The sequence below is a fragment of the Limulus polyphemus genome, unplaced genomic scaffold (assembly GCF_000517525.1).
Source record: "Limulus polyphemus unplaced genomic scaffold, Limulus_polyphemus-2.1.2 Scaffold1943, whole genome shotgun sequence".
Taxonomy (NCBI): Eukaryota; Metazoa; Arthropoda; class Merostomata; order Xiphosura; family Limulidae; genus Limulus; species Limulus polyphemus.
The window spans coordinates 1-9,109 of record NW_013667553.1 but is presented as its reverse complement, the minus strand read 5'-3'; the positions used below and the strand labels follow the sequence as shown (position 1 = coordinate 9,109).

At 34.7% G+C, this 9,109-nt stretch overlaps 1 protein-coding gene across 1 annotated transcript in view; it reads right to left on the bottom strand.

The window, feature by feature from the left end:
- LOC106465436 (neuron navigator 3-like) overlaps nucleotides 1-6,970 on the bottom strand; it is a 140,296-nt gene extending 133,326 nt beyond the window's left edge. Inside the window, exon 1 of the mRNA XM_022393335.1 lies at nucleotides 6,930-6,970. The gene's annotated coding sequence lies outside the window, so the exon portion shown is untranslated. The remainder of the gene's footprint in view (nucleotides 1-6,929) is intronic.
- Between the last annotated feature and the right edge of the window lie 2,139 nt (nucleotides 6,971-9,109).

Genomic DNA, 9,109 nt, shown 5'->3' with positions numbered 1-9,109 from the left:
AATGTAATCGTAGTCCTAGTTGGACATAACCGAAACGTAGTATCTAGTTAGGTAGGCCATTATCAAAGTGTATGTAGCCTAGTTGGACATAACGAAAGAGTATCTAGTTAGGTGGCCATTATCAAAGTGTATGTAGCTAGTTGGACATAACGAAAGAGATCTAGTTAGGTGGGCATTATCAAAGTGTATGTAGCTTGTTGGACATAACGAAAGAGATCTAGTTAGGTGGCCATTATAAAAGTGTATGTAGCTAGTTGAACATTACGAAAGAGATCTAGTTAGGTGGCCATTATAAAAGTGTATGTAGCTAGTTGAACATTACGAAAGAGGTCTAGTTAGGTGGACATTATAAAAGTGTATGTAGCTAGTTGAACATTACGAAAGAGGTCTAGTTAGGTGGACATTATAAAAGTGTAGACATAGGTGTAAGTTACAAGAATAGTTCTGCTATGTTTATTTTTAGTGACACAAAGCTTACAGGATTTTTTATTTATTACCTTTACGACAAAGCAAAAACTACAGGATAAAACATATCATTGCCAATTATAATATCAACATAATCATGAAATACTTTTGTACTAGTTTATTTCAAGACGCAAATTTTAGGGTCTGAAATTAGAGTCTAATTTCATAAAAAAAAATATCAACTTTCAAACACCAATCAATAATATACACGAATGTGGTTTACCCGATAGGTTCGTTTGATTTTTTTTTCTAATACAAACACCTTCATATGTTGCTAGAGGCCGTCTTGCCTTAAGGTGACAAAAATATGATACACGTTTTTCTCTATCACAGACCTTCATAATTTGCTAGAGGCAGTTTCGCCTTTGAGTGAAAAAATATGATACACGTTTTTCTATAACACAGACCTTCATAATTTTCTAGAGGCCGTCTTGCCTTACGGTGACAAACACATACTTAACACAGACCTTCATAATTTGTTAGAGGTCGTCTTGTCTTAAGGTTCACTGATCTCTGGCCAATAACGTCCTAAACAATGTCAAGTTATTGGTATAGGCTTTCCAATCAATTCCCTCGCGATTTTCAAATGAACCTCATGTTTATAGAGAATAATGATATCGTAGTAGCTCGGATGCAGCAAGTTCCTCATCTCAGAATTTACCACCAGCGTCTGCCGATTATGTTTTTTTTAACGAATAACGAAATTGACGGTTACATTTATAATTCTTCTACCCTTCCAACCCACACACATACAGCTCAAATTGAGTTTGTTCACTTGCACATGGTGCTTCTGTCGGCAGCCCATCATTGGGCTACTACGGCCAGCATAATGAACAACTTAAACACAACTGGAAGTATTAGGTTATTAAGATATGGTCGTATAACGGTCTCATTAATTGTTGAATGCTTGTTTATATTAGTCATTTCACATGCATCAAATATCTTAATACACTCATTTATGTTTAGAGAACCAATGTATATCTACATAAATAATTCTAATACAAAGTACATAATATTTACGAACCGCAGACGTTCCTCGAGCATGATTAATACTAACCAATACTTCGTCTGGTAAATATTTATTTCTAAGCCTGAAAATGAATGCTTCCTCTGTCCGATAGGGAATAGATGAAAGTCGTGACATGAAAAAAAAAAAAAAAGACTTATTTAACTGGTCACGATAAGGGCTTTGTTTTTAATACCAATTTCGAAAAATAAGCTAACTTTAGTTTGTATAAAAAAAATAAAAAACTACACTAACACCAGTTTTTATCATGCAGTATTGTACAGTTTACCAATTTGTGACGCGCAGTCGTTTTGCCGAATTTTGTTTGTTTGTTTTAAGTTAAGCACAAAGCTACACAATGGGCTATCTGTGCTCTGCCCACAACTATTGGCTACAAAATTGATATATTATAACTTTATAATTAGTTTAAAAACATACATTAGTAGTGATACTTAGAATCTCACTACAAGTAATCTCGAGAGCTTATAACGCTTAAATTCGGGATTCGATCCCCGTGTCGAACACAAAACAGACAATCTATTGTGCGGCTATTTACTACAAATAACCCGCTACAGCTTCGTTAAGAATGAGAATATCATATCTGAAGGTTTTTCTGAAATGCTTAATTTATTGTTTACAGTCGAAATACACAAAATACAAAAATATCACGTTTCTCTCTGTATGATAGGGGGAGCCATTAAACCGGTTCATTAAACTTAATATTATTATTTATTATTATTATAAATATACTGCACAAAATAACAAATATTTGTTTTATCGCAAAGCTTCACACTGGACTACCTGCGCTCTGTCCACGGGAAGCAATCGAACTCCGGATTTTACCGTTGTAAGTACGTAAACTTGCCATCGACAAGGTATATTTTTTGGCATGTACTGTACAATAAAACATGCTAAACACCAACCGTTAAAAATTATTCGACATGCAACTTCACAAGGTACGTTAAAAACTTCAAACTGCTGGATCATTCTGGTAGTTCTCAGAAACATTTAAAATATTGTACAAGTACACTGTATGCAAGAGGAAACACTTGTTTTGCAACTCTTTATGTTATGGCAAGAAAGACATAAAATTATCTTTCTCGGTTGTTTCGTAAAAACTCCTTGAAAAATACTTTACATGTAACATGTCATATAACATTTAAAAAAAATACAAGCAACAGAAAACCGCTGTCACATGTACAGACAATGTTACAGAGTCAAAGACGGCGGTGTAAATGAAAAATTGTAAACCATTTGGAATCTCTGCGGTTTTATTACAGACACGAGAAACTTTTACTCAGCACAATCGTATGTGAATGATATGGTCTCTCTCTGGCCCAAAAAACAAAAACATAAATTAGGTACAATAATAATAATGATTGTTTCGGATATTCGCGCAAAGCTACACAATGGCAATTTGCGCAAGTCGTCCCTAATTTTGAACTGATACCGTAGACGAAAGGCAGCTAACCTATAGCGCCTACCGCCAACTGTTGAACTACTCTTATATTACCGAATAATGGATTTAATGTACCACGACCTCAAAGTGCGGAGCGCGTTTTTGTGGCAACAGGACGCGAACCACGAATCGTAGATTCACAATCCACCACTAAGCCACGCCCGACACACAATGCTAATGCGTACCGTGTGTTAATAGAGCTTTTGCTATTACAGCCAACTACACAGAGTCGCAACCTATCATGTCACTGCTACGACACGAAGTTTTAGACATATCTAAACGTTGCAGTATCTGCAAACTTACATGTACAATGATGCATAGTGCCTAGAGAACTTAAAAAGGTTTGCATCGTGCATAAAGTAGAATTTCACAACCCTTATAGCGCTAATCGAAAAAATAAACAAACAAAACTTTTCTCGGTGGATTAGCTACCCACAAATTCATTCGTAATTATTAACAAAAATAATGTACTCGGTCAACATTCGCCAATTATATAGAGACACCGCAATGTAACCAACAAGAGACGCACGTACGATGACAAATGGCGGCGCACGGGTTGCTATGGGAACCACCTGGTTGACACCCTATTACTCGATTATTCAAGCGTACAAAAGGGTTGCAGAATGAAGTGTGTAGAAAACTCTACATTGAGTCATGTCTGGAAGAGCTGCGCTTTCGAGCTAATCGACCGTTCGAACAAGTATGATTTTTACAAACAAATAGTTCCATGTTCTTTACTAGAACATTAATAAACGAGAGGGAATCCTCAACAGCCGTAGCACTTGAAATTCTTTTAATCTACGAGATCTTTGTTTACCTGTTTTTATTAGTTATATTTTTGTGCACCACCAATACCAAACGTGGGGAGTGCGTATACCAGATTCGATTTTACTACTCATCAGGTCCTCTACCAGTCTACCCTCAAATTGAAATTATTTTAGGCAGGATTGGAATGAATTAATCTACGAGACCTTGGGTTTCACCTCCCGAGTCCAAAGTTGTAATTAGATCTCAAATTGGCCAATAGATGACAGAGCTATGAGCTAAATGTTTGTAATTGAAGAAAAAACAATCCGCGCCAAAAAAAATATGTTGGTCTTTTGAAATGTATATAAAAAAGAAATTTACCAGAGATCGGGTGCTCACCCAGGTAGGTATTGTTGAGAAAATAAAAAGCTTTAACGTTACATCATATATGAAGGAGGAGAGGAGGGATGTGTAAATATTTCATGTCGCTCGGTGTCGACTATCATGATTTATATATATGAAGTCCTTCTAGATTACCAGCAGTAAGTGGTAGTTGTTGCTATGGTTACGGAGGTTATTTGAGAACTTTAGTGGTATACATAGCGATTTGACACCTCTGACATGCACTTTCAGAGAGCTATAAACACTGATTGACGCTGTGACCGAGGTTATATAGTGCTCCATTATTGTTATAACAGGGACAGACCTTCCATTTCCAAACGAACTCATAAATATCGCTCATTGTTGTTGAAGGTATAGGATTTATCTTATTCTATACACCAAAATGGGAAGCAATTTAAATTGTTATTTAAGAGCACGCAAGATCAAAAACTTTTACGTAATAATGTTTAGAATAAAAGAAAATACGTATATCCGTTAAATTTAAATAACAATAAATAAATAAATAAAGTTAATGAAAACCTACTGCTTTGAGTGACAGAGATATTCTACTGGTTCTAAATTCTAATATAAATTTTAATATGGTATGAAAACAGACATTAGGGCCAAGAGTTGGTTTGTTCGTTTTTGTTTTTCAGAAAATTTGCGCAAAGCTACACAAAGGGCTAACTTGCACATAGCCATTTCCATTCTAAACTGATGGAGTAGTGCCAATTCTTTGGCTACTCTTGTCTAAAAGAATAAATGATTTTTGAATGTTACTTATAACGCAGCCAATATCGCTAAGTGCGATGGGCGTTTCCGCGGCAACGGGCTGCAAACCATGAATCCTCTAATTCACAATCCGAACACCCCAACAAATGGGTCACTTCCGACCCTGTCCAGTAGATGCAATTAATTATTCAAATACAAGAATAATATGTTTCAAGTTCAATAATATTAACCACAAGTCAGAATAATAGAATGGGTGACAAAAAAACAAAAACAATAATAACAATCGAATACACGTCATCACTTAGCCAAGCCTACAATTTAGTTTTTAAGCCGTAGTTAGCACATGAACGCGCCAGTGACAGAAGTTCAAGCTGTAGTTAGCACACGGATAGAAAGGAAGTCGAGGTACACAGCAAGTTCACTAAAAAGAAATAATATTCTATATTTATTTGCTCACGCTTCAATAAAAGCTCGTATTAAATTAACCTTTATTGCGTTAATTTATGAAGTTCGAAGAGAGTTACTTTCACGAGGAGACCAAAGATAAAAAAAAAAAAAATCAATGACTTCGTATTCTTTATAAGAAACTATTTCGTAGCATTTTTCTTTTTTCTCCCCTTTCATGGTGTGGGTAATGTCACGTCTTCTCCCTGAAACACGAGGCGTTTAAAATCACAACAACGCTTTTGTGTAACAAGCTTGTTGTGATTGGTTAGGAATGGCAAGGAAATTTATTAAACATTTTAATATTAAGTAAAACAGCGTAATGTTTTTTTTTTTTAATTCTTTTTATTTATTTATTTATTTATTTTTTTTTAAATCGCGCAAGTCGGATGTTCTGTATATTGTAATATTATAGACACTCATAACTGGTTGAAAATTGTAACTAGTACATATTTTTTTTCAGCTGTTGATATACATTTGTACTTAGAACGCAGAATATACCAAAATATTGATAAAAACACGTGGGAGGATCCCACCAAGCTTAACTTACGTCATCATGCTCCACATCATTCATCGCCCTCTAGATAGAAGTTTAAAGTTGGACAAAAAATATTTTGTAAATGGAAATACGAGTGGTTGAGACACGCTCACCGTCAGTTTAGCAGAAAAGAAAAAAATAAAACCTTCTTAGTTTTATACATACATACATCCATACACACATATACACATACACACATACATACACACACACAGATGTATGTGTGTATGTGTGATTAAACAGAGATGAAAAGTAAAACTATTTTAGAAATTTAGAGAGCTGTAACGTTCACTTACATGATATGTGAAACAAACTTTTTTTTATAAATATACAACATAACCGATAACATGGCCACCTGCAAATAGAGATGTATCAACTATCGCCAGCTTATATACGTCTGTCATTAGGTCTTGTTACCCACAGGAAAATTTTTTGCATCTTTAGAGAGAGAAGTACGAATAAAATAAGTTTATTTTTCATACAACTACTTTCAAAGACTTTCTCTACAAGTTATGGTTTCACATGGGTTTTCCTAGTGTGCAGTTGATCACAAATTGTGCACCTGTAAAAATATTTGTGCAGTTGAAAATTCACCTATACAAGTAAGTTCAAGTGGATAAATATTAAAAACTTATTGAAGATTATAAAAAATTCGACTCCAAAATTAATAAATAAACGTACGTACTAGAATATTCTTCATTTTTTGAATAATTTGTTGCTAGGCCTATATAATATATTGCAACTTTCTTCAATAATCAACCTATATATTCCAAGATATAATAGCAGTATTCTTAAAGCAGACATATTCTAAAAGTACCTAATAACTTTGAAGTGCTACAGAAAAAACAAATGTAAAGTCAGTTGTAAATCAAGGCCTCTGCATGCATATCTAGATGCATAAACTTGAAATAAACGAGTGCATATCAACCGAATTATGTTTGTGACTAAAAAGTAAAACATGAAATGAATTATCAAAAGCTACAAATTTGTCATTTTTAATCCTTTCTAAACAATAATTAAAATCGTAATATGTTTAAAAAAATTAAAGTTATACAAGTTCGAGATCGTGTTGCACTAAGTGTAGCATTTTTCTTGGCGTCGCCTTCGATGCATTAAAATCAACACCGTTGCAATAAAAGTGCAGTTTGTAGGCTTACCTTTCTCTTTGAACCTTTTCTTTCCTGCTTCAAAGCGTTCCTCAGGCATTCTCATCGATAATTCTAGATTAAACATGCCTGTGGAGAATGACCTGCACCTAAGTGTTCGTAAAAAGACCTTATCCTCACTGCCAGTTACACTTTGGAATCAATACTAAGAGCTAGGCAAAGCAAGCAGAATTAAAAACGTCAGGGAGGTCAAGTTATAGTGGAGTATTTTACAGCTAACCTAAAATAGAAGGGATAAACATCCGGACTTAAGCCATCTTGCGGCCTTCTGTGGCTCCCTGCTTTCTGAGAAGACATTTTATACATGCAAATCAACAACTTTTCTTAATACTCTAGAATTTACTTCTACGCCTACCTGTGGTTGATGTATAGACTAATCTTGTCCAATTAAACTTTTCATGTCAAAAACTATCAAAATGACACAGTGCAGACTATGATGACACAGTTACTACCCGCGGCTCTGTCTGTGAACGCGGTTTCATCAACACGTGTTATCACAGCGAAGCGCTAGTGATCACTAACTGGCCTGCCAGACGGCTCCAGGACCGTAAAAAACAAGGGCACAATTTGTAGAAGTACTCCAAATAGTAAAAAAGAAAATAAATAAAAAGATAATTTACTGAAGTGCTAGAAGATTATTTGTAAAAATACTTTGATATAATCTTAAGCCAAATAAGTCGCGCTTTTGCTATCAAAAGTACCACCCTCAACCATCACTGCCAAGTTGGCATTGAAACCAGAACACATATCGGTCTATGCGAGTTATAAAGCGTCTGTCTGCAAGGGGCGCGTAACCTATAGCAACGAGAAACAAATCATCGCCATTTTTGATTGGTCATCAAATATCGCGCCCAGTTTCTACGTATTAAAATTTTTAATTACCCTTCTCTACCCCCTTTAAGTACACACAGATTAAAAATATGAAAAGTGTTAACCGTTGTAAATTTATATTTTAAGTGTAGGATGGATATCAGTTTATGGGAATATTTTCTCTAATGTATAATTTATGTTACGTCTAGTATAATTTCTAAACAAATCTACGGTTAAAAATAAAGTTGTTTTTCTACTTCCTAGAAATAACTTACGAGACCTTGACCTCTGTTATACTAGAATAATCTAAAGAATTGTAAGAATACAAACTTTTGTGGCGTTAAGATAAAAACTTACAAATAAATGAATCAATAGATGGCGTTAAAATAAAAATTACAACTAAATTAATCAATAAGTGTCTTAGGCACATTTTCGAACCCCGAGTAGTTGATAGAAAGAAAATAAAAGTGCTTCGAAAGCAATTACCAATTTTCTAAAAAACAAGAGGGCGCGTCACAATTAAGCCTGGACATCCTTAATTTGTAAAACGTACGAGAAATTAAAGATTTACGTTCCCTTTCGTCACACATGCAAAGAAAATGTCTTAAAACAACAATATTAAAAGCCATAAAACGAAAGTTGCGAGTTCGCTTCGAATTAAGATACATTTAATTAGAAACGTGAATGAAAGTACCATTAAAAATGTCTGGTTTCAAACAGGAGGCTTCACATTTATATTTGATAAGCGCCTTTTGTTTTTCATCTGACCGGTCATAAGATGAAACAGTGTGTTGCCAAAGCGCTGTATTTGTTAAGCCTAATCGTTTTATCTAGTGAAAAATATTATTACAGATATTTATAGATTGAATCATTTTTGAGAATATTACATGGTACATATAATTAAACCTTTCACGGGTAGGAGGCGTGGGCTACAGAATAAGTGGCTAAATTCAGAAACGTAGAAGTTTAGTGTTTGGTATCTAATATTGAAACGATTATGATGATGATAACGATCACATTTACTATTTATGAAATAATACTGAGGCACCTGATGCTCTTTGAAGCAAACGTCTGGAGAATTTTTTAGAATTGTTACCCTGAAATTAAAAACGAAAAAAAAAAGTTCTCTAAAGAACGCTAGACAGGGAAATAAAGTAGTCTTTCTTCTCAGGTTGACCTTCAACTTTGACCTACATTCACCAAACGTTATAACACCACTGTGGAAGTTTAACATAGAATATTCAGCGAGGCCATGCAATTCAAATGTGTGTGTGTGTGTGTGTGTGTGTGTGTGTGTGTGTGTGTGTGTGTGTGTGTGTGTGTGTGTGTGTGTGTGTGTGTGTGTGTGTGTGTGTGTGTCG